The 26,944-nt window shown below is 44.4% G+C and overlaps 1 long non-coding RNA gene across 1 annotated transcript in view; it reads left to right on the forward strand.

The window, feature by feature from the left end:
• Nucleotides 1–26,944, forward strand: part of LOC149858227 (uncharacterized) — a 65,830-nt gene that overhangs the window by 18,972 nt on the left and 19,914 nt on the right. The window contains exon 2 of the long non-coding RNA XR_016443943.1: nt 14,813–14,902. This is a non-coding gene — a long non-coding RNA (uncharacterized LOC149858227). The remainder of the gene's footprint in view (nt 1–14,812; nt 14,903–26,944) is intronic.

The raw sequence follows: 26,944 nt of genomic DNA on the forward strand, positions 1-26,944 counted from the left end.
AAAGCCCTTCTTTTTAGAAGACAGATGCTATATTTCTCCCTCTTCTATCCTTTAGGAACTCCTCAGCCTTCTACAAGTCTCAAACAGAGTAGTTCCTTGTTTCAGAGATGAATTTTTTGCACAGTCTGCCTATGTATCACACTTTGGGACTTTGTGGTATGTCCATAAGTAGTGTGTTTCTTAAACACAATGAGAGAACAAGAATAAGTAAATACAGTAGAGCAGGTGATGTCAACCAGGAGGTATCCCTGGGGGTACCTGGGAAGGTCCTAGGGGTACACATGGGTGGGTGGGAATGGAGCTCCGCCACCCACCACCCCATACCATCATCTCCCAGGAGCTCCCAGAAGCAGGGCCAGGGGGGAGTGGGGAGTCACTTATTAAAAAAGGTTGTAAACCCCTGCAACAGGGCACTGGGAACAAAGAGTCTTGGATTCTAATCCAGTTTGCCACTGACATATTGTTCTAGATTGAACTACTCGTCCTTTTACATGCTCAGGTGGGATGGGCGGGAGTGTGTGTAAACTATGCCTACACACTGCACAAACCCTAAGCAGAGTCAGATTGGATAGGTGACTCTGCTTAGATGCCTGTCTGATAAGTACATGAACTGCTTAACTGCAAAACCCCACTTGGACCCCAATTTTTTGGTTGTTTTACAATGATGGTAGTTCCAATTAGCTGCATACCAGTTAAGTGCATGAGAGCTCTTTGGCTACACAGTCTCCTTTGTAACTTACTAGTGCTCCATTTTATTTCGTAGCTCAAGAAACCAATTAGAAGCTATCAATTCCAGGCAACTAACTAGGTCCCCTGGATTTCTAGGTCAGTACTGGAGGCATAAAGTCTCTCTGAGAAAAAAGGTAACAACCTTTAATGAGACGCAAAAGCTTAGCAGAGGTTGTGGTTAATTAGCATTGTTTACAGTGAGCTGGTATAAGCTTTTTTCAGATCCGAAGCTCTGCACTTAAGTGATGCACACGGTACAAAATACAGAGTTTAACCTATGACACTGCTACCCCTTTTTTGACCCAGGCAATTCACTATTTGGGGTTCCTGCAAGTTGTTTCACTGGCGGGAAGACACTGAATATGGAATCAGGTGTTTATGCATTATTGTTTGTTTACAAAGCCTGCAAAGAGCAAACACAAATACCATTTCCCTGGACAGAGCAGGGATCAAAAGGAGACAGGTTTTTTTTTCCCTTCATAAGCACATGGAGCAGAGCAAGGTGGGGGCATGGTGTTGTGGTTGCGCCCTGCTTTGCCAATGTAGCACCCATGCAGTGTGCTGCCACTGTGTGTTCTGATCTCCACTGCTGGTCACACCTCCCGATGCTCTCTGCCACACTTCCCTTCACAACACCCTACGTCTGCTCCTGAACTTTTGCCTTTTTCTCAGGTTAGCAACTTGATGGTGTAAAGCTGAACCGACACAAATGTGCCTCCCAGGGAGCTTCTTTCTAACTAGACAATGGGCTTTTGAATTATTACAGCTGAGACAATCCTATCCATTCCCTTTTGGCCTTTGTGTGTTATTAACAGAGAAGACTGTTGTACGGTCTGGTCCTACCAAACTCCTCAAACATCCAAGTAGCTGGCTTCTTGTGCTTCCCATGGACCTTTGATTTACTTCTCAAGATGGAACCACAGCTCCATTTCTGTAGCCTGTTTCTGTTAGCAAGTTCCAAACTGGCCAAAGGTTTCCTGGCCACCCTTACTTCATGGAAAACCTTTAGTCTCTAGCATTTAGGGTCTCGGTTACCATATTGGACTGTTGCAGCTGGGCTTCCCAGTTGACCTTGATCCTTTGTAATTGCTTCTCTGAGAGGTTAGCTCTGCAGTTAGCTAATTTTCAGTGGTGTGAGGGTTGTTCATGTAGGAAAAAAATTGTTGATGGAATCAGACTTTTTCTTTGTAAGGAAAAGCACTGCATCAGAGTGCTATTCTCCTGAACTCAGTAGAACAGAGCCAGTCAAACCCCAGGAGACAGCTTCTTTGCTCACAATTCTAAGTCACTTTCTGGCCAGCACCTAGCCCAGATTCTCACTTTCTCTCAAGATCAAAATACCAGTGCTTCTCTGACTCTACTTTCTGACCTTCTAGTGTTTATTTCTACTTCTCTTACATAGATTCACTAAATACCACCTTCCTCCCTGTGTTTACTATATCACTCCTTAGGGAAATCTCACAGGCCACATAGTTCAGCTTCTACGTAAGCCTTACAACGTGGTTGCATTTTCCAATAACACTCCAATTACTTCAGTTCTCTGCTTCTAGAAAGAAGCCCAACTGCCTTTCATGTTTCTCATGACTGAAAGGCAGGTGTTACAGATCAGCTTCAAAGAGATTTAGCCCATCCCAGAAACATATTTATTGGGGATTTGAGGTTTCTTGTCTTTCTTTATTTAAAATTCATTATAAACACTAGGCCCAAGAAAAGGAAGAGTGAAATTGGCTATACAATATGACAAAATCAGAGAATTTTGCTTAAGTGGTGCAAGGTCAAAAAAGCGGGGAACGGTAGCAAGAAAGGTGCCATTAACAAATCAGCTCACCTGTCTGCGGGACTGTTGCACTCTTCGTTTTTTATTGATGGATGTCTCCTGTAATAGACTCTGCCCATGTCTGTCCTATAGTACACCTAATATTATCAGCTCATTACTCTGCATCTTGTAGGATAATACTGAACGTAAGATTCACATTGCCAACTGCAGCTGTATGTTAGTCTTCTGATTTTTCTTGTTTGGTTGTTATAAAATAATTAAAGCTTTTGAAATCCTCAACAGCCTGGATTTCTGATGTATCTTTCACCCATTCCTTCCTCAAATAACACTGGCACGATTTTTACGGTTTTATATTTTGCATTAGCCTCAAAATCCCTTTTGTACACTAAATGGGCTTATCACTGCACTGCCAATCAGCTTTTTTTCCCCTCCCCCCCATTTTTTTCATCCTATTTAACTGGAAAAGAAAGAGCCCACTCATCTGACATAATTTACTAAGATTTTCTACTTTACCAACTGAAATAAATCAGACTATTAAATCATTAGTAGCAGATGCAGGCTGCTTTATAGATCCAAAGATTTGCCTACACACTACCCTTCCATCTGCTGTATTAAATTAATTTCATACACTTATTACTAGTATAGTCTCCTTTTTATTTCATTTTCAATTTTCTCTTTATTCTCCTATAAGAAGACCTTAGAAACACTGTTCAAGGCAGAATTTAAAGTGCATTAATTATGGAATGATGTAACTACTATACAATAGACACATGTGACTTGCAACTAGAAATAAAATCATAACACTTCTGACCTAGAAGAGATCAAGAGCAACAATAACTGCAATTACATCCAATAATATATAAGAAATGAATAATTGTCGTTGACTCTTAAGTAGGGGGAGCTTGCAACTCCTTCAAGTGGCCCTGAAACACTTCTTCTATCTACTCTTTCCAACTAAGTTTACTCTCTATATTAGCCAGATTATTTAGCAACACTGAGGAAATAAATTAGAAGAGTGCATATAGACAAATCTGTGCTATAACTTGGGTGACCTGTAGTCCTGTGAGATGCTGAATGTCCTCCACTTCCAATCAGTTCAGTGAGGGGTGGGGGTGTGAAGGGCTGGGTTCTTACTGATGTAACCAAAGAATTGGCCACTAGGATCCCCTGCATTTTTAGCACAATCCAGATCCTCTTTAACTCAGGTGAAGTCTCTTTAGAGTGGACAATTCTGACTTTCCAACCACCTCTTAGCTCCTTTTGCAAGCCTGAAACACACCATTCAGTCACCTACAAAAACAACATTGCACAGGTTCTGCCATTTCATTCACAACCATTTGAATTATGCTACTTCCAACCAGGGCTGAAGATCAAGCAGCACTTGACTTAATCAGAACTCTTAATATTAATATTGATGATAATAATGGCCACATCCAGACATGTGTGGATGTTTGGTTCACCTTGTGCTGCTGCTAGTTGTCCCCAGGGGATGCCCATGCCATGCACACTCTGGCATGTGGCAAGTTACTGAGTTGTCCCCAGCAGCCTTACCTGGGATCCTAGGGGGTTAAAAAACCCCTCCGTTCAGCTCCCTTGCAGCACAGAGAACAACTGAATGTGCGGTATATGGTGCCACAGACGTGTCCGCCGCCCCACATAGCTCGCGGCCGCGCTTGTCTGGACATGGCCAATAAGGCTTTTCCGTATGTGCTTTTCTGGAACACTACAGAGGACTCAGCACCGCACAGGATCAACCTCTTGGAGGAGATAATTTTATCCCATATCCCTGTACTTACATTTTACAAAGGTAGAGTATAGCTGTGGGTAAAATGTGAAAATGGTATATGGCACATAAATAGAAAAGCCTTCTTATTTTGTTATTGGTACCTCTTCTAAATAAATCTGGAGTAATCCAGCCACTAAGGGAATCCATGCTTTAAATAAAATTTGCCAGATATTCCCATGGGGAAGCAGAGACATGGGCAGGTTTGATTTTGTGACCTTTCTGATATACCTTGGCATACACTGAAATATATCCTTAGAGGTTTTGTTATCCTCAGAGGTTTTGATAAAGATTAAGATAGAGACAGGGTAGTCTCACTATTATGCAAAAGCCAACCATTTTGTGTTTGGTGGGTACAAAATACTGAGTAATACAGGTATAAATATGTGTTGAAGGCTCGTCTCTCCAAAGAAGCAAGATTTTTTCAGTGTTATGAGAAAGTCCAGGCTGTTTATATCCTCATGAAAGTGCATAGTCATTCTAGCTAAACAGCTGTAAACCCCAGCAGGAATTTCCAGCACTGCAGAAGCAATTATGTAAGTCTAGACTTTATATATAAAAATACACTCACATCTGCAGCAATGTACTGGGAAAAACAAAAAGGCCTCAAGGGCCTTCCTCAAAATGTTACTGATTTGGTTTGCAATTCCCTAGGGAAAACAGATACATGCACTCCCCAAGACATTCCTCAATCCCATATTCTTTCCTCCCTCTTAAAAATTACTCTCTCTCTCTTGCATCCAGATCTATTGATCCGTTTAATCCAGCTCAACTATCTGCGTGCCTTCTTTACCCAGACCCATTGACATTTTGTCTGTGTGGCTCTTCTGCCTGGCAGTTACTCTGCACAGCTGCCGCAGTGCTAGGAGCAGAGGGTGGGTGAGGCATCTGCTGGTAATAGCTATGGCAGATGGGTTGTCCTGCAGTCCCTGGGCAGATGTGGTGTACAGTGCAGCAACACTCACTGATTAATCATGAGCAGGGATCCAGGTTTTTCATTCAACTTGGAAAAACGTGGCAAAATGTGGATTTTTTCATTTTCATAGTTTCATAGTAGCTAGGGTCAGGAGGGACCTGAACAGATCATCTAGCCTGACCCCTGCCATAGGCCGGAATGAATGCTGGGTTCACAAGACCCCAGGCAGGTGATCATCCAACCTCCTCTTGAATTTGCCCAAGGTAGGGCGAGGACCACTTCCCTGGGAAGTTGGTTCCAGATGTTGGCCACCCTAACTGTAAAATATTGCCTTCTGATCTCTAAGAAGATCTCTGATTTTAAGGAGAAAAACCTGGATTTTCTCTTTTTAAGGAGAAAAACATGGAAAACAGCAGGTTTCCCCTTGCAGAGTTCCAGCTTGCAAGGGTCTGGGAGGAGTGGGAGGAGGGCGATCAGGCAGGGGGTGCCATGTGCATGTGCAAACGCATACATTCCCATGGCAGCCAGGCAACACGAGAGCAGCTCCTGCAGCTCTCTGCAGGGAAGACGTGGGGTGAAGGAACTGAGGCCCCTATAGTGAGGGAGGGAGTTGCGCAGGGCTGGGGCTGCTGCCCAGTGAGGGTGTTGCATGAGGCGTAAGGCTGGAATGTGCACCTGCATGTCCCAGGCAGATCAACCAGGGGACGGCGTGGGGGCTGGCTCCCTACCACTGCACGCACTCCGAGGGAGAGTATGGGAAGCATGTGCCCCCCAGATTTGTGCACGGGGTGGGGGTGGATGTTAGCTGGTGGCTGCAGGCTCGCAGCTCCCTGACCAGCTGCCCTTCCTCCAGAGCCTCCACAGCCCAGCCGGCGCAACCCAGCATGTCAGGGCAGAGCAGGGTAGGGAGATTTGGTGCCGCCACCGGGAGCTCCATGCTGCCATGGTGAGGTTCCTCCTGCCCACCCAGCAGCAACAGAGGGCACAACCCCATGCAGCCACCCCAGGTGGGGTGTGGAGGCCCTGCAGGGAGGACAGCAGGGCAGGGAGTCCCAAGACCACATCCACCAGCCCACAGCTGTACCACCCATGGGGGAAAGGGACTCAGCTCTATGGTCCAATGCTCCACTCTACTGCAGCAACTGCCACCTCCCAGGGGTGGGAGCTGGGACTTGGGGGAACTGCTGGGGGGCAAGGGGCTGTGGACCCAGGTCCCTGGCCCTGTAGTCCTGGCAGCTGAGGGCCCCCTCCAGCAGGGCTGGGAGTATGGGGGGCTGTGGGTGGGGAGTGAGGGAGACTAGTGGGGCTGAGGAGTGAGGGGCAATGGCATGGGCAGGGCACTGGCATATCAGGGCTGCTCAGCACCACAAAATAGTGGCAAAGAGACAGCTACAGCTGGACCTGTGCCCTGGTGAACAAAGGGTCTGGGGGGAGCTCTGATTTTCCATGATAAAAAACCCAAAATCAAATGCCAAAATGTATAGGTATTTATAATTTATTTTATTGTATTAGGTTTCCAAATTGCTTTAATGTTGTAAATATATCAATAAAACATTGTGTTCAACTGATAACTTTATATATAGTGGTGTTTCATTTTAATCATGGAAAAATGTGGCTTTAGGGGTTTTAAATCAGAGAATTTGGGATTTTTTTAAACAGAGGAAACCAGGATACCTGATTATGAGTTGTGTGATACCTGGCACTATTCTTAAAGCCCCAGTTCCTGGAGTCAACATGAGATTCTGGAGATGTCCATCCCATGGTATTTATCCTGGCAAAAAAAATAACTTGTTGCATCAGGAGGTGGGTCAGTCAAATGACCAAGGCTTGTCTGCTTTACCTGTAGAAGAATGACCGCTCCTCTGTAGCAACAGTTCCCAAACTCTGACAGATTGCACACCACCAATTTAAAACAATACAACCTTAAGTATCACCAGCAAATTTTTGTCATATAAAGTAATTTTAATAAATCTTTTAACACGTAACACTGACAGGTTGTCTGCGTACCACTGGCAGTATGCATACCACAGACTGGGTACCGCTGCTCTATAATTATTCTAATGTAACTCCACCCTCTTCTACATGGGTCCTCTATTCCAGAATAAAATGACTTTATTCTACAATAATTATCCCACTGCCAAGTAATTCCTACATAAAGTCAAACTTTTTTTATACAGGCAGTCCGTGGACTTACAACACAAGTGGTTCCTAAAACCCACGTCTTAAGCAGAAATATTGTAACTCGGAACCAATTTTCCCATAGGAAACATTGTTATAAATAGGGGATAAATTGGTTCCTGAACTAAGGCCCGATACCCTATTTTCACCCCAAAATAACCCAGAATTTTGTACAGTACTCCATCCATTATATAAAATAAATAAATGTAGCTGTATTACTTGCTTATATGTGTTTGTTTATGTATTTATATTGTAAATAGCAATCATATTTATTTGGAAGGACTTCTTTGAGGTGACTGCTGGACTTTCTGAAGGACTCTTGGTTGGATTTTTTGAAGGGCTTTTGGCTGGAGTCTTCTCAGGAGTCTTGGCTGCAGGTTTTCCTGGAGACTTGTCTGCTTTCTTAAAGGAAGTGTCCAAGGAAGTTTGGACAGATGTTCTGTTCTTTTGGTTGTAAAGTTCTTTGTAGCAACTGTACATGTTGGATATGCCCCTATTCACTGATGCACTCCATTCAATGTCAGGGTCATGTTCCTCAAACAGGGACATGGCAGCTTCCAAATGTTGAAATGCCTCAGCCAACACTTTTGTTGTCAAGACTTTATGAGGAGGAGTCTCTTCAGTGGTGGGTGCATCTTCTTCCTCTGCCACTTTTTGCTGTTTAATTCAATGAGGTCCTCATTGGTTAATTCTTCAGAATGTGATGCCAGCAACTCATCAACATCTTCTGGTGTAATGTCTAAGTTGAGTTCTTTGCCCATTTCCACAACATTTTTGGTCACCTCTTCAACAGTGTCTGTAAAGCCTTGGAAGTCAGATACAAACTTAAGACAATTTTCTTCAAACGCCATTCAAATTTGATTGTTTGACTTCATTCCCTGCCTCACCTATGTTCTTAACTGCATGGGAAATGTTGAAGCCCTTCCAGAATTCCTTCAGAGTTGGTCAACCTTTCTTCTCAATTGCCCTGATGGCCTGGGCAAATGTGCGCCCAAGATAGTAGGCCTTGAAGGATGCAATTGCCCTCTGGTTCCTGGGTTGCAACAATGAGGTGGTGTTGGGGGGCAAAAACATGACTTTGATGTCAGGATGCATGTCATCAAGGATGGCTGGATGACCAGGGGCATTGTCAAAGATTAACAATGCTTTAAATGCAAGATTGTTTTTGCTGCAATAATTCCTGACACTTGGCACAAAATGACGATTAAACCAACCTTCAAAAATGTTCTTATTCACCCATGCCTTAGGATTGGCTTTCCATAACACTGGGAGAAATGCTTTGGAATGTCCTTTGAAAGCTCTGGGGTCTTTTGAATGGTACACAAGTAAAGGTTTAAGTTTAAAGTCACCTACAGCATTGGCACGGAGCAAAAGAGCGAACCTGTCTATAGCAGCTTTGTACCCTGGCATGGATTTCTTCTCTTTGGCAAAGTAGGCTCTCAACAGCATTTTTCCCAAAAGAGCCCAATTTTATCTGTGTTAAAAACTTGCTGGGCACAATAGCTACCCTTTTCAATGATTTCAGCCAATGTCTCAAGAAAAGCATAAGCTGCTTCCTCATCAGTACTGGCAGCTTCGTCTGAGAACTTGATGTTATGCAAATTGTCCTTGGCTTTAAAACACATAAACCACCCCTTACTTGCAGTAAAAGGCTCAGCATTAGAAATCTCCCCCTGTTGTTGCTTTAGATCATCATAAAGACTCCTAGCCTTTTCCTGAATGATGCCTAAACTCACAGGAGCACAGCATTTATTTTGATCCTCCAGCCAAATGATTAACAGTTTCTCAACCTGATCAGTAAGTCCAACATGCTGCTTAGTTATCACAGTTGAGTGCATAGGAGCTAAGTCCTTAACATATTCCTGAAGTCTTGCCATGTCTTTCAGGATGGTCAAAATAGTCGTTCAGGGGATACCCAAAGCTCTACCCATTTCAGTTGAGGTCTCACCTTTTTCAGACCTCTTAATTATTTTCATTTTTGTTTCCATAGTAATTGTTCTATGTTTCTTACAAGAAGAAACATCACTTTCACCAGATTTATGCTTTTCTTCCATTATTATGGGGCAGTTTAGAAAAAATTTGGAAAGAGAACAGCTCATGAGCAGCGCAGTGAACTTGTTGTAAAGTACTGTATCGTACAGTACTGGGACTTATTCTTTATTCAGTACAGGTACGGTACCGTAGTGCTGTAGTGGTAGCAGCAGCGAAGATTGAGCACCGCAGGAGCAGCCTGGCAAAAGACTCCCAGACAAGCGGCCTGCTGCTGCTCTGGCCACGTGTCCAGTATGGCATGGGGGAAGAGGGGGGGCCATGTGCCCCCAGATCTTCCCTGAGTGCAGTCCGCCCCGCCCAGATCTGGGGTCACATGCCCGCCCTCCCCTCCCTGCACCATGCCCTCCTGGACAAGCAGCGGGAGCCATTCAATGAGCTATGCTTTTTCTCCAGCTGCCAGGCTCCGCCCTGGTGCTGCCTGTCTCACCCTGGTGGGACCAGCTAGATGAGCTGTGGCTTCTCCTGTGATGACCCAGTGAAGCCCTGGCATTTCCTGCCTTGCCCCAGTGGGGGCAGCTGGGGAAGCAACTGGATGAGCTGCAGCTTCTCCCACCACCCATAGCCCCCACTCCCAGAGCCCGATGCAGCCCCAGCTGGCCAGCAGTTGCCCCAGCCCCTGTCCCAGCCCCTGACTCACTGTAGAGGCTCTGATCTGCCCCACCCAGAGCCCTTCCCTTCCTTCTTTCCTTCCACTTACAAACCTGTATCCAGCATCCAGCATCATAAAGTTGAAACCCAGGTCAGAACTTCAAAACCCAGGAGTCAGTTTACAAATGTTGTAACTGCGATTAGTCATAACTTGAACCATTGTAAGTTGAGAACTGCCTGTATTAAAGTGCCTACACAGATTAGTTATGTTGCACTACTGTAGACCAGGGTGTTGCACATAGAAAGTGTGTTTTTAAACCTAGTGCTCTGGGAATTGACACAACACTCAGTTGATGAATAGCAGAAAGGCTTGTTTTAATAACTACCAACAAGCTACAAAACGAAATAACAGAAAAAGACTCTTTCCTAATATAAAACAAGATATTAGTCCTTGTATTGTTTTAGCTGCAAGGAGATCTTTACCCAATGCAAGAAGGATCTCTGTACCCCCTGCAATTATAGGTCAATTACAGATGGTGAGTCTTGAGTGGTCAAACAGGATGCTTAGAGCCATTGTTTACCAGACCTGTCTTTAGGTATTTGTTTATCAATGGGGCAAATTTGCAATAGCTTATACCGGTGATGATCTATTTACAAAACTCCAACATTGATTGGTTGAGATATTTGTAGCATCTTAGACATTGGATGCCTGTTTTATGTGCAAGGCATCCTTCCTGTACCTTTTACAGATTTCTCTTGAGATAAATATTTAGGTTTTTGTTTTCTTTAGCTGCTAGGTCAAATGAAATGAATGTGTAGTTTCCTTGCCTTCACTGGCTGCGCTGACCCAGCCTTTTCTTTCGCTTTCTTAGCTTGGAAGTACACATGAGATGAGTGCATCAGGCCTCTGCCAACAATTTTAACCATCACTTTTATTATTTTATGGCAAGGGTCTGATATTGGGTACTGCAAGCACTCCACTGTCTCGACTCCTAATGGATTGCAAGCCATTAGTGGAGTTTGATTTTCTTGTGGCAGTCTTGGTACCACAATCCAGTCTTGCCCCAGCCATTGTCTTTGATTTTTATGCACTGTCCGAGCTTTCACAGTTTTCATATGCAGCACAGGGGTGCTGGGGTCTCCACAGGTCTGAAAAAATTGTGAGAAGGAAAGCAATGGCAACAATTTTTGACCCTCTGCTGCCAGTTTTCTGGATCCATGGCAAATTCTACCACCCAGGTAGCAAGCTAGATAAGGACACATAGGAGCCATCTGGGGTTGGTGTGTGGCCAGAACCTGCAGCATGGGGCTAAGCAAAGGCAGCACAGGGTCCCAATCTGACAGTGCATGGCCCAAGTTAGGCAGCTTCAGGCTCAGTTCAGTAGCACAGGGCTGAGAGAGGCAGCATGGGGCCCTAATCCCCACTGGCAGTAGCTTGGCCATTGACCCATCCCCAGTATACAGAACATCCCCTTGGTGATGGGCAGGCCCCCTCAGGCAAACAGCAGTGAGGGATGGAGCCACCACCTCTTCAGCCGATCAACACTGAGGGGTGGGGCCATCACAAAAAGGCCATCTTTTTACGGTATCTATGGTGCTAAAGGATCACTAAAGCATAATCAACCCAGAGTAAATCCAAAATATGCAACACACCCTGTCAACTTAATTAAAATCTACCAGTCTTTTTGGCTGTTGGTCAGCCCAGATGTTGTTGGACAATGACACACACTTAACTTTCTTGTTGCCTCCCTTTTATGCTTTTTCTTTAACTTTACTCCTCTGATGACACTTCATTTCCAGGTACTGTTGACTGGTTTCCCTGTGACCATCATACTGTTCAAGTTTTTATCCTGTCAGTATATTCCTTTGTTCCAACAAACCCATCACATGCACATATCTTAATTTGGTCTTTTACCAGTGGCTTAATTTAGGCATGCCCCAGACTCCTAATTTGGTCTGTCCATCAACTCCAGAAATTCCAAGGGCTCTGCAGTTGGGCACTGTCCAACTGGTCCCTTCTTATCACCTTTCATTAACATATCCAATCATTTCATTTCTCTGATTCAGTTGGTTAGTGCCAAGTTCAATTAATTTAGCTAGTAACAAGGCTTACATTTTGATTACACTAGGACATAAGCATCCTGTGAAAGCAAATTCAAGGCTACAGCTGACAGTACAGATACAAAATGCAAAAGAAAAGTTCAAATAATAATGAGGCTTTACAAAAACTTAAGCAATGGTTAAATTAGGCTGAATATAAAATAAAAGTTCACATAATACAATAATTCACCATTCAAGCAGGTGCAACTAAAGCTAAATGTGGCAAGCTACCCTAAAAACCTCCTTCCTTTATTCCAGCCCTCCCTGCCTGGGAACCATGCTCCTCCTGGCTATACATTGCCCTACCTCTAGGGAAAGCCAATGGAATCATGAGGACAAATGATTGATGTGTATTTCCACCAATACACTGAAAAACAGGACTTTTTGCAGTCCATTCCTCATTTAGAAACAGACAGGGGACAAAGGTTTTAAAAACAGGATGGTGCAGTATAAAACTGGATCCCAAGCTGGCAGTGTGGAGCCAAGGGAAGCAGCATGAGGCCCAATCCTGGCACACTGGGCCCAAACAGGCCTGTGAACCAGTTCCTGTATCACTCATCCTGCCCACAGCACCAGAAGGTTGAGAACCACTCCTGTAGTGAAACATTTTACCATTGTGGCACTGGTCAGTTTCCCCAGTAGACAAGCTAGAGGTGTACCACTTTGTGTCGCAGGGAAGAAGTAGCTTGTCTCTTCCTCCTCTATCCTGCCTTTTCCTGGCCTCACCCACATCAGGTAGCATTCTATAGTATTTTCTCCTACACAGGTACTAAGCCTTGCCCTGATGCCAGAAATCAATCCCCAGCAACATGCTGAGGAATATATAGAGTGAGACTTACTAGCCTTTCTTTCCCCACAAGGTTCACAAAGAAAGCAGAAGCAAGATAGTTCCTTATAGAAGACCACAAAGTGTAACTGACAGTTCTGGTCTTTATGGAGCCACCTGTGGGTAGTGCAGTATAAATAATATGTGGTATTGCCGTATCTTTCATGACAATATTACCTGTTTTGATTAGCAATGGGTGATGCTAGAAACTTCCTCAACTGGTACCTTTTAAGATAACCGTGGCAGATCTTGAAGCTGAGGCATATTCTCAGTATTACAACTTCTGCATAATCCAGCAACTTGGGCAACCTGCTTGGCACACACTGATATGGCTGTGATCAGAACTAGCCAGATACCAATATTTTTGAAGTATACATTGGTAGTGGGTAAGTCTTAAAGCCAGCTCAAGTGGTAGATGGCCACTCAAGTGACAAGGCTCTTTTTGCAATCAAACCTACATAGAACAAAATAGAATTAGATCAGTAGAGAATTGTTATTCTAAACCAACAAAATCTTTTATCTCTGTTTTTACCCATAAGCCCAGATGAGAACAAAACTAATGTGTTTACACTGAATGCTAAATAATTTAATAATGTTAGGATCATTAACCCTGTAAGCAGTGTACTGGTAAAAGTCAGGCCTCAAGAGGATCTACTCAGGAATAATTACATGTGGATAAAATACACCAGTATATCACTTTAACCCCATTATTTTGGCATCTGCTGTTATGTCTTGATGCAGTTGCACTGGTATAACAGAGAGAGCAGTTGCCTGAATACGTTTTTGAGTATGGCTGAAGAAAGTGACCCAATCATTTTTTTACTGAAGTATCCTATTACATCACTACAGTGCCTGAGACACAGTTCAGCAATTTAAAATAAACTAAGTGGAAACTGGAACATCCCAAAATATCAAATGAATCATTCAAATAAGAAACTAAACATGGATCTGGGTACACAGCATCAAGTAGAATGGGTCACGTAAGCAGGATAGGTGTACCTTCATCAGGGATCAAGCATCCATTGCATTAGCAAAATCTCATCATAGCATATAGAAATAAGTATGTACACACACAAAATGGGTCATATCAAACACAGGCAAAAGATGTCCTATTTCAGTTGTCCCAGTACAGATATACTAGATATATTTCCTCCAGAGTTTTTGCAGATAATACCTAAAATACTGATGTGTAATTAGTCATAATAGACTTAAGAGTAGACACTGATTTTTGTTTACATAATATATAATATATACATAATATGTGATGCATAATATATACCTGCATGTAGCAGAGGGGTAAAATAAAGTAAGAAGCCATCCAGCTAACCCCTCATCCCCTCAGAAAAAAACACTAATTACAGAAATGGGACTTGGCTGCCAAGCCAGGAAAAGGAGGGGGGTGGGTAGAAAAAACTAGTTTCTATCTATATCTCATACTAATGCTGGCATGAGAAGGATGACAGACAGAAATGATATTATATTATGATAGCAAGCGAGTAATATCTCCTAGAGCTAAGATTTCCTGATACTTCCCTTTGTAAGATTCTGTTTTCTTCTGGTTATAACTTAGTCCATCTTTAACCCTTTTGGGCTGCAATGCCCCATATTGGACATCTGTTGTGGGCTGAGTTTATATTTTGGTTTCCTTTGGGTTGGGGGGTTCTGTTTTGTTTTCTTTCCTTGAAAACTATAGCAAAATCATTTGCCATTTCCAAGAACAATATTAGGGAAAAAATTGCTGTTTGCTGCATGCAAAAAAAGGGAGCTTAGAACCACTTCCCTGAGAGGTGTAAGCACTGCCAGATTTTGGAAATTTGGTAAGGAGGCCGCCTTGGTGACATGGATGTGGTTTGTGCTTCTCAGGATACGAAGAAGGGGAAAGCCCAAGCAATCTTCTTAGACATCCTTCTGGACCCATGGGCAAGAGAAAGGTGAAAGCAGAAAATGCAGGAGGTAAATCATTGTTTATGCAACTTGAGTGATGCAAAAGGTTTTGGTTTTGTGGAATATTGGGCCATGTGCCAGTAGGAAAGAGAACTGTGAATGGGAGAGCCTGCATTGCACAGGTAGGAGCTAAACTTGGCTGGAGACAAACTGGAGCTGCCAAAAGGGAATTCAAGACCCACACAAAGGGAAGGTGCTAAGAAGACTGATGTGTTACAAACTCAGACATAGTATGTCACAAACAAATTGAACCAGTCTGATAAAGAGAAGGACCTTTTCAAATGCTTGTATGCTGGTGCTCAGGGTAAAATTTAAGAAAAATGGAAAACTCCCATTGAGAAGAATTTTGATATAACCAACATGACTGAAACCTTGCAGGATAATGCAGATGATTAGAATGTTACAAGCACTACTAGTTTCATTCTGAGGAAGGAGAGAAGGAGTAAAAGAGGTGTATGTGGGGGAAGGAGGGGCAGGGACTTGATATTAAAGAAACAATTATTTGTTTTTGAGTTATGAATGACTTATAAGCAGGAATCTGAGTTTTCCATTTCCCACGGAAAAACGGAGTAAATCACAGATTTTAACTTTTACCAGAGGTAACCGTGGACTTTTTGTTTTACAAGAGAAACCCATGGATTTTGCCATTTTGCAATGAGCTCCCTGCAGGCTGGCAGAGTTCCAGCCTGCAGGGACCTGGGAGGGAGCAGGAAGAAGGCAGAGAGACAGGGGGTGCCATGCATGGACATGCACATGGCCCCAGGCAGCCTGCAGAGCAGCTCCAGCAGATAAGTGGTGGGGAAAGACAGATGGGCAGTGTTGACTCTGTTGCCCAGCCAGACAGGGCTTGGGGCCTGGGGCTGCAATGTGCGGCTGCAGGGCCCCAGCGGGGAGCAGGACAGGGCCTCAGGTGACTCGTCCAGGGGAGGTGGGGGGAAGGCCAGCTCCCCACTGCCATGCACACTTCTGGGGGACAGGGGGGAACTGCACCCCCAAGATCTGTACCCAGGGCAGGTGCAGACACAGGCTGCGGGCTTGGGCTCCCACCCTGCTTCCCTCCCCCGGGACCTCCAGAGCCCAGCAGGCACAGCCCAGTGCATCTGGGAACAGTGGGGCTGTGCAGGGATCTCCTTGCTGGAGCCGGCCCACTCAAGCCTGCAACAGGGGGGAGAGAGGACAAGGGGCTGTGGGCCCAGGTCTGTAGCCCTGGCAGCTGGGGGTCCCCTCTGGCAGGGCTGGGGGAGCAAGGGCTGTGGGTGGGGAGCAAGCTGCACCAGCAAGGTTATGGGGGCTGTGGGCAGGGAGTGAGGGGCACCAGCAGAGCTGGGGCTGTGGGGAGGGCTTTAATTTTAATCACGGATTTTGATGTTTTGTGCAGAGAATTTGATTTTTTTAGCAGAGAATTCAGAATTTTTTTATCAGGGAAAACAAGGATCCCTGCTTATAAGTGCAAGATTTTAAACCACAGATGGATTGACATGGACTGGGTACAGACATTAAAAAAGCCCAAGGTGGAATCAGTCTAAATTACACACTTTTTCTGTAACCTGTGTAGTTTAGATTGGTAACAAACAAAATGTCCTTTGGCGGGTGGGAGAGGGGGAGCAAATCTTAGACCAGATTCCACCATTTTAAACCAGTCTATGTGTGTGGAATCCGTTCTGTTATAGGTAAGACCAGTTTCCGATCACCTATACTGGTAACCATGTAATGTCTGTACCTGTCCATGGTGAATTAACAAAGTTCAGTGAAGGAAGCAGGCAATTGCAGAAAGAGAAATGATGATCTGATAGTTAAGACCAGTAGTGCCCAACCTTTTTTGTCCCGTGGGCCAGATGGGCAGTGCCTGGTCCAGCTGAGGGCCAGATCCCACCAGTGAGCTCCATCTGGCCTCATGGGACAGGTGCAACAGAGCCCCAGTCTGGGCACATGAGGGGAGAAGGCATGGTTTGGCTTTGATCCAGTCATGTGGGGCTTGGGAATTTGGCAGCAGTGGAGGAGTGACCGTATTAATTGCTACTGCTTCCCTGCCACCAGATTTCCTAACCTGTGGCAAGCCCTGCAGACCAGATGCTATGGCTTGAGGGACTGGATTTGGCCCTCAGGCCAGAGACTAAGCATCCCTGGTTAAAACAATTGCATGCTCATCTAGAGAGCTGGATTCTATCCTTCCCTCTGCAGCAGAGTTCCTTCACAACCTGTGGTCAAGGATTGAAACTAAACTTTCCATAGGCATCTGTTATTGTGCCTTTCCTGTTACAGATTCCTAAACTAAGTGTCCTCAGCTGTGACAGAAGTCAACAGGAGCTGTTCTTTGAAGATTAAAAGTGCTATCTCATGTCAAGTGCTGTCTCTGAAAAATGAGATCTTAAGTATCTTAGATTGGGTATCCAAAATTCGTGGACCTTTTGACATTGATCTTTCTGTACCTCAGTTCCCCAGCTGCAAAATGGGGATAATATTATAGATGTGGTGTGAAGGTAAATTACTGTTTGTAAGCTCTCTGGTGCCGCAGCAATACATGATGTGGAAAATCCCATGAGGAACAAAGAGGAACACTAAACAATGAAAATAAAACAAAACAGTGAATAGTTGCTACTTATGTGAATACCGTCCCCCCTGTGCACCAAATGATGAGGGACTCCTGTGGAAAAAAATAGTAGATGCAAGGGAAATTAAAGACTTACCATATTGCATATGCACAAGGAATGACATTTAGGTTGTACAACCAACTTTAATTTGGCATTGCAAACTTCTTCTGAGTGTTTTACTTTGCAAATTTAATAATCATATAACATAGCCGATGTGAAGTATGATACGATATATTTAAATGCTGTGTTTTTCTGTTCATTGCAAATGTACATAGTGAACTCCTAGCATATGTGAATTATGGGAACATTTGGCTAAATTTTGCTTATTTTATAAAAGAGCTATTTTATTCAGGGCCAGATTAACCCTTTAGTGGGCAAACAAACTCATGGGTCCTGGGCTGGTCAGGACCTCCCTCCCCATCCTGGGGTTGCCACCCACGGGAAGCAGGGCTTAGAACTGCTGCTAGGGAGCAGCCATCGCTGTGGCAAGACCAGCGGAGGGAGGGAAGGGAAGAGAAGGGAAGAGAGGCAGATGGGGCCATTTGCACTGTTGCCCACGGAGGGAAGTACCAGGGCCCCATGCAGCTCAGGGCCCTAGGCAAATGCCTAGCTTGCCTATATGTTAATCCAGCCCTGATTTTATTTAAAAAGGAAAAGGCCAGATGGAGGCCCTTTTTCCAAGATACTGTGCCCTGACATGGGATATCCAGGTTCAGAAATGGAACTGAAATACTCTGACTTGTGAGAGATAAAAATCATTATCAAGAGGCTGACTGTATTGTCTCTGGGAGGATAGAAGCAGTATGTGCAGTTACAAGAACACCTCTACAGAAGAAAACAGCAATGATTTTCCCTAATTTCCTTCTGACAAAAATGAAGGAAGGTATTGCAGAGCTAGCCAAGCCAGGAGGAGAGGTCAAGGCAGGCTGAAAGCTGCAGTGGTTTCTAGTAGACAAGGTGAGATGAGATACGGCTATAACTTTCCCTTTACATACTATACAAGCTTGCTGTTTAGCACAGGTATATGAGCAGATAAATAATTTGACTTTACTACCTGGATCAGGTACTATTAAAATGTCTTCTTTTTAGAGGTTAAATATTAGATGTATGTAGACTTCAGGTATAAGAAGCTCTTAGGGGCAAATCCTCAGCTGGAATAAGTTGCCATAGATCCACAACGGAGCTAGGACAATTTATATCCCATGTCTTCCTGTACGCTTGTACCATGTTCAGCGTTGATTCTGAGTAGAGTCTGTGGGGTTTGCTGTTGTTGTAGTTGATGATGATGATGATGATACTACTGTGAACTCAAAACATTGGGGCATTATTTTTTTCTAAATATCAGAGTTTCAATTTACTTTCTCCCTATGAATTTAATGTTTGCTTCTGTGGTGTCTAACCCTTTTAGCAGTAATAAAAGCCATTTCAATTTCATACCCAAAACAGGGGAACTGTTTCTGAAAGATGAAACTTACTAATATGACTGAAAACCAAGGAAAGCTGATAGGGAGAAAACATGGTTAACACAGAAGGCTAAATTAAACATATCAATTAAGTGAGATACAGTAGCAATGTTCAATGATTTAAGCTTGTGAAAGATTTTAATATCACAACTGCAGAATCTGGATGCTGCCTGTTTTCATTTTACCACAACGTCCTTCTACAATTACATTTCATTTCATGATATGCAGGCTGTAGTCATTTATAGAACAGCAACAACTATCTGGCATAATTTTTTTTCCCTGAGAGTGTGGGAGTTCTTGACTGAAATTAAAATGATTTCTCAGAATTAAATGTGTGGCTGTATCACCCACGTGGTATTAAAAGCATTTAGTCTGCCTGACACATTAAAAACAGCCTCTGCTTTAAGTGCAGACCATTCATGTGCACAAAGCCATAGACTTTCAAGTGAAGGAAACAGGATTTGAGGCACTGGCACTTCAGTCTTCCGTGGCTTTTATCTGTAAAAATTGATAGTGCCTGTGCCTTTGCTCATCGAAGAAAAGTAATAATTTTCCTTACCTCCAAGTGTAATCACTCTGTGCTACTGAACCAATTAATATTGTGGTCCATTCTGAGGTCAGAAATTGAACAAATGTTTCTAAGCCTGACCCCTCCCCACTTTCTTTGTGCCATCTGCCATTGCCATGACACTGTGCTTTGCTTTTCATGCTTCACTAGATTCACTGGATATGCAGGGTAATGGGGCTATTTTTCCCCCTAGGTCTTTGGAAGGAAAATAAAAAAATGAATGACTAAAACTGCTGTGTGCTGCCCTTTTCCTTTTCACTTTTTAAGCCTTTTAGTGTGCAGTTTTTAGCAATTTAAAGGAAAATTGCCCTGAAAGAAAGAAACAAAAATCTGTCTTATTTTTTAAACAAAACCCATCACACTCCACAAGCAGCTGCAGAGAATTTCTGTTCCAAATGGGTGATGTAATGGGCTTTGTCAGCCAGTGCTATAATGAATAAAAATCTAGACCCTAAAATCATTCAAACTTTTGATGAATCTCATAAGGTTGCTGGTGCAAATAATCACTAAAATGAATATGAGCTGGAAGTGTAGTACTGCAGATCTTGGCTTAAGTGAAATTAAAATGCTCTAATTAGGTAACCATTTAAGCTGCTAGATCTTCCTCTGTTCAGCCAGTCTCAACCAAGAGAAGGAGAAACCATGCATATTATGCCAACTAACTGAAAAGCTGCTACTGTTAATGTTTGGCATTAATCATTTCTTCCCATCCCACATGTCTTCATATGGCAAAACTTAGTACTATGCTTTTTGCAGCATTGTCACATTACCAAGACGAAGGGGAACAGAGAGAGATTATGGTATGCAAATAAGAAGGGCAAGGAAATCCAGAATGAAAAAAGTAGCAAATGCATAACAGTAGAAGTGTCAAGGTTCAGGGTAAATGACATGGAGGGTACAAAGATAATAGATTTTTATGCATATTTATACAGAGTGGAGGCATGGTGCAAATAGCAAGTATGGATGATTTGTACATGAAGTTGCACTTCCAATACTATGAGTTAGTGTAATTTTCAAACATATTAAGCATAAGCATGTTATTCAGGCAGGGTAGCCACTTACTGCAAAGTAAGAAATGTGGGTTTATATATCTTTTATATGTATTTACTCATTTAAATGGTGTCTTTATACAAAAGTATTGTGAGCTTCAGCAGCATGATGATCCTGGGGTCTCCAGCAGATTGGTTAGGTGCCCAGGCATTTTTGCATTGAAAATAAGGTTGTGGCTGCTGTTTTTTTATAATCATTCAGGAATTAAAAGCAAAGTGCTGGACTAGCCCAGTAGCCAGGTGGAATTACACTGTTCCCATAGCCCCAGCATTTCATTTCCAAAGCCACCAGGGGTTAGTGTTACTTGGAGGCAGCTACTCATACTTGGAGATAAGAAAGGCATCAGACTGCTTAATGGTAAACTGTCCAGCTAATTAATGGAGTTTCAAAGGAAGTCTTCTACCATTGGAAAGATGGTGGCTGCGGGCTTGAAGAATGAGAGGTTGGGAAGAGGAACAATGGGGCCTTGAGATGAATGGCTCAAACAGGGAACAGTGAGGCTGTGTCCTCAGGGAAAGGGAAAGCTTCCTCATAGGAAAAGGATCCTTTTAAACATTCAAATGTATGTAAGGGGACATTACACACTGATCAGTGAACATCCAGGATTAGTGAGGGTGAGAGCTGGTCTCACTGTTTCATACAGTACGTTTAAATGCCTCAGGAAATCAATGCCTTTCAAAACAGTATTTCAAGGAGTTTGGGGTTGTCACGGAGTCACGTAGGCAGAGCTGCCAATCACCCAGGCAGCTCAGGTGCTGGTTACCAGGGCGACCAGGCGGGTCACATGGCCAGAAGGGGGCAGGGCCAGGCCTTTATAAACAGCTTAGGCCGGAGCCTGACTCACAATTCCCTTCTGGCTGCTGCAGGAACAGGAGCAGGAGCTCTGCGGCTCGAGCTGAGTGGCCTGAGTTGGTGGTCGCAGCCTTACCACACTAACCGGCTGCGATGATGCGGGGAACCAGATCACCCTGAAGGGAGGTAGGACTGAGAGCCCTGGCAGGGCTTGGAGTTATGGTTAGGTGTACGGAGCCTCTGTGTTTATGTTGCAGCCAGAGGGCTTGAGTTTACGTTATAGTTTGCACCGGAGGACCGGGTGAGGCTGTAGGGGAGCGAGGAGGCCTCATGGGGGCTCCCCAACAGGTTGGGGGGTTCCCAGTGCCCAGTAGGGGCACAGTGCCAGCTGGGCACTACTGTCGGTGTCAGGGAGGCACTGTATTGTGCCAGGGAGGCACGGTGTACAAGGTTGCGGACCCCAGCCCATAAGGGTGGGGTGTTGCCCGGTGGGGCAACTTGACCCTGAGAAGGGTCAAGGGGACAGGCACGGCGGCGAGCGCCTGTGCCCTAGCGCGAGGTGCGGGGTGTCAGCCCTAGAGAGGGCAAGGCCCCAGAGCGGGGCAGAGACAGGGTGCGAGGCGCGAGGTGTCAGCCCTAGAGAGGGCAAGGCCCCAGAGCGGGGCAGAGACAAGGCGCGGGGTGTCAGCCCTAGAGAGGGCAAGGCCCCAGAGCGGGGCAGAGACAGGGTGCGAGGTGCGAGGTGTCAGCCCTAGAGAGGGCAAGGCCCAGAGCGGGGCAGAGACAGGGTGCGAGGCGCGAGGTGTCAGCCCTAGAGAGGGCAAGGCCCAGAGCGGGGCAGAGACAGGGCGCAGAGAGCGCAGTACAGGCCCCAGAGTGGGCAAGGCCCCAGAGGGGGTGAAGCGCAGAAGGCGCGGTACAGGCCCCAAAGGGGGTGAGGACCCAGGGCAGGGCAGAATATCCCGTGGTAGCGAGCCGGCCCAAGGGCGCCGAGAGGAGGGCGGCGAGAGCGAGCCGGCCCAAGGGCGCCGAGAGGAGGGCGGCGAGAGCGCTCTAGGCCCAGTGAGACAGGCCCAGGGTGCAGGGAGCGAGCTGGAGATAAGAGCCCGACCCAAGGGGGCGCCAGGTGGGCGAGGAGCCCAGGGGCCCGAGAGAGAGAGCGAGGGCACCCGAGGGGCGAGGGACCATACAAACGTCCCCCAGAACAGCTGCAAGGCTTGGGGCATGCTGAGGGGGAGGTTTGGAGGCACGCATAGCCCTTAAGGCGGGACGCATACAGATACCCCATTCTGGATTAGGGACAGGAACACCAGTACCATCCACTAGGGAAACAGGCAGCCTCCACATTATATATTAGTCATCAAAGTTGTGGCGGGCGAGATTCTGAGGGTGCTACGTTCACCCCAACGTGACGGTAGGGGGTGCTAGGGAGTTCACGGCCGCCCCTAGGCTCCGCGCCCTCACAGGGGTGTTTATTGCAGAATTCCTGTTGTAAATAAAAAGCCCGCAAACATTTAAGCTATAAGGTCCATTTTTTTTTTTAATGCTTTGGGTGGAAGAGTTGATTAGTGTCTCTAGTTCTGGCGCACTTCTGAGTAGGAAGAAGTAGACACAGAATTGTGACCAGTGTCTTTATTATAATTATCCAAAAAAATCTCTCCTGCATGTATATCAGTAGTAGCATGGTCAAATTCCTCAACTCCAAGCCAATGACACAGTAGCTCTTGAGTTGTATTAATATAAATATTCCCCCTAACAGAAAAGTTTACCTCAGAGCCCAAGTATACCTTCCTCCACTGTAGGCAAATGGGTGAAAAGTGAGTGGCCTTGCCAAGACAGCCGTCATCGGATCCACAGAACTTCCACCAAGAGCTATCTATTGAAAATGATCTCCACAGTTTTAGAGCTGTGCCTGATCCCAATCCCTTATGCTAATCACAGAGAAGAGAAGAAAAATGGACCAGTGGTTAGAAACCTGCTAAGGACTTGGGAGACTTCTGTTCTGTTCCTTGATCTGCCACAAACTTCCTTTGTGATCTTGGGCAAATCCAACTGAATCCATGTGAATTAGATTCTTAAATACCTTTGGGAATGGGACTGTAGCCTCGTTGTGCCTCAGTATTCTCTGTAAAACAAGAATAATAGCAGTGCTATAACTCATAGGCATGATGCATAAATAAATGCATTATGAGATGTTCACATATGGTAATGGTGAAGGTAAGAGCAAGGAGACATAGTAATAAAGGCCATATAAATGGACAAATCTGCATCTTAGACCTTAGTCTAGTAATATGCTTAAGCTTGTGTCTACCTTTTAAGCACATATATGGCTCTATTGACTCCAGTACCTAAACCTTTGCATGCATTCCAATGTTTTGCTGAATTAAAGGCTGACTTTTCTGAAATTCTAGTAAAAGAGACGTCCAAGGGATAGCAGCTAGGGATTCCTCCATGCTACCAAGAGTCTCACCAGAATAGAGAGGTAGAAGATGCACAGGGAACAGAGGGCTGAAGAAGTTACACAACTGTTCTCAGACTGTACAGAACTTCAGAGTTCTGCTAGTTTTGAAGGCCAAAACTTCTACTATTACAGACAAATCAAAGGGGACGAACTATAGCATGGGCGACTGGTGCCGTCTTAGTCGGGGGGGCACGTGCCCCCCTGTGATCAGTCCCACTATTGGGAGGTCCTCCACAGCTGATCCTGCCAACTGGGGGGCCCCAATCTCGCTTCTCGGGGGGGAATCCCCCCATGGCTGATCTTGCAGCCGGGGGGGGAGTTCCCCCCGCAGCTGATTTTCCTGCCTGGGGGACCCCCACAGCCACTTCTCGGAGTGGCTGCAGCAATTGGCTGGCACTTCCTGAGGGGCACCAGCACTCCCACCTGCCCCCAGCCAATCACCTAAGTGGTGGGCACAGCCATTCAGGGGATGCATCAGTGCTCTCAGAGGGTGTACATGCACCCTGTGCACCCCTATACTTTGCCACTGAACTACAGCTCTCATGAAAGATTGTGAGGAAAGCAAAGTCATTGTGATTCTTGTCTCCTGCATGAAAGCAGGCCTCACAAAGAAGGTTATGGTTCTTAATAATTGTTAAAGTACGGTGTATAATTAGGTTCCCAAAGCTTGAGTCACACACAATGAAAATTAGTCAAAGGAAATTTTTAACACTTTATTACTATTAGTGCCCAAACCAGGTTCTAATTGTTCTCACAACTGATTATCTACACAGACTTATATAATTATTGCTTACTGGCATGGTAAAAGGCAGGTAATAATCACAGTGTTTTTCCCTGGATGAAGCTAGGAGACAGGCCTGGGCCTTATGTTTTTCAGAGTGCACCAAAGATCTGTAGTTTACATTTCCATATCTATGCTCTTAAATCGCAAGGGAACTAATTAATCAGCCCTTTGCTACTATTTTCCCTTCTGAGCAGGCCCAGAGGTCTCCAGATTGCTCTTATTTCAGTAAGTCTAAGCTTCAACCAAATACAAAGCAACAGTGAATTGAGTCCAGTGTCTCAATATTTCCTTAACTTTCTGCCACAGAAGAACAGCAGAGTGAACAGCTTCGAAGTAGTCATCAAAGCTAGGTTCCTGTGAATCTCTGCACCTTTTCCCTTAACAGTGTAATAAAGCAAAGCACATCCAGCTCATATTGCTTATTTAGTTCATAACTGTGGTGTACCATTTGCATACTCTGTTTAACCAATATACAAGCTGCCAAATGAACATTATCCCCATCTAGCGGTACCAAGCAGCAACAAACATGAATCTGAAGGAAGCAAAATACTGCTGCACTTTTCCTTTCCTTTCCTTTGCCCTGCCTTTTTGTTCTGCTCCCATCAAATATAAAGAGAGAGAGACCAGAGTGTGTGGACTTAGAGCAAAGAGCAGGTAAGATTACTGCAAAGGTGGTAGAAGACAGGCTTCTTGGATGCTCGCCTCACATGATCTCTGACATGACATCATATTTCCTCAGGGCCTGATTTTCCACCACCTTCAACAGACCATTGTAAATACTGTCAATCTATGAGAGAGTGATATAGGTTTGGGATGTGACATCATGGAAGAAGTAAGATTAAAGTGCTTAGAGGCAAGAAAGCTCAGAGATGTTTAGATTTTAGGTTGTGGCTAAGACCATTATAAAGAGAGAGGCTAGCTGTGAAGTACATCTCTGAACCTGAATTTCCATACAATTATAGATATTAGGTTCTGGGTTTTTGGCACAGATCTATATTTAGAGCTTATACCTGATATAAATTCTTTTACCGGCAATGCAAGTTTGTGGATTACGGTATGAAATTGTTTTCAGACTTTAATAAAATAACATTTATTATGCCATTTTTAAATGGGTTGGAGGTAAACTTCATTTCAGAAATAAAAAGGTATATTTATACCAATTGCTCCCAAGACCAAAAGCTGATGAAAGCTAAAAGGCTATTTTGAAATGTAAAAACAACATGAATATACTATGGGTCCATTCAATACAGAGATGTTATAAAATATTCTATGAAGATTGTGATTATTAGGCATCTCTAATTCAAAGCAAGTAATGTGTTCTTTTTATCCTGATAAAGTGTATTGTGATTGCTGTTCAGTGGATGCTTGCAGTGAATTTTCTTCATTATGTTAAGTGAAACTCGGGTATTATTCTTTTCATATTGCCTTCAAGCCTATTGTTACATGTGCAACATGCAGTTTTGTATGTAAAAATAAACCTTGCTCTTGATACTTGTATATTAAGTTCCCAATTGCCACTGCGGAAGCAGCAGTAGGTCATTTGAAGGTGTCTGTAATTTAGCTACAAATGTTATACCTAATGGCACTAGCCTAGTCAGAGAACTGAGTAAGACATGAAAATGTGAGACAGTATTTGCATGCCTTGATTTTTCTCTTCCAACACAGTGCAATGAAAGGCCATAGGCCATCCTACTACTTTGCTAGCTACAAGAGAATAAGTGACTGCTGTCAAAACTATAGGAGTAAATTAATTCTTCTGAATTGTTGAAAACTAACCTCCTTCAAGTGGAACTCAGCTACCTTGTCCAGAACGAGGTCTGACACATGCCGAGGTAGGTAGTAACCTTTAGGGGGTTTTTTAGATGTTGCTATTGACATTTATCATAAGGAAGATACATAGAGTGAAAATTTTACTACTCCTCTATAAGGCTGCAAGTAACTGTAGGGTGAATAGTCTTATTGCTCATACTCGCTTGCAAGGGGAAAGTACAGTGGCTGTCCTTGCAGTGTCCTGAGCCTAAGACTTGCTACAGGCTTGGACAACTACTGAGGCTAGCCCCCTTGCTGCGATAAACTCTATTGCCTTTCTCATTGAGGCACCATACTTAATGAGAGCTTTTTTATATTGGAAAAATGTATTTTATAGAAAGTAACAGAAACACCAGCACAGTGTGGGATTGGGATGCCTGCAGGCTGAAACAGGGAAAAAAAGTTAAAGAGAAGAAAAAGTGAACAATAAAGGAAATCTTGCACAAAATTATTGGTGGCCAACAAACATAGCAGCATCAAATGAAGGAGGCCTCTGCAAGGCAGAACTCTCAAACTAGTCGGGGGCAAGTTGC

This window comes from Crocodylus siamensis, chromosome 8, assembly GCF_052110815.1.
Source record: "Crocodylus siamensis isolate JL-2025a chromosome 8, ASM5211081v1, whole genome shotgun sequence".
NCBI classification, from domain to species: domain Eukaryota; kingdom Metazoa; phylum Chordata; order Crocodylia; family Crocodylidae; genus Crocodylus; species Crocodylus siamensis.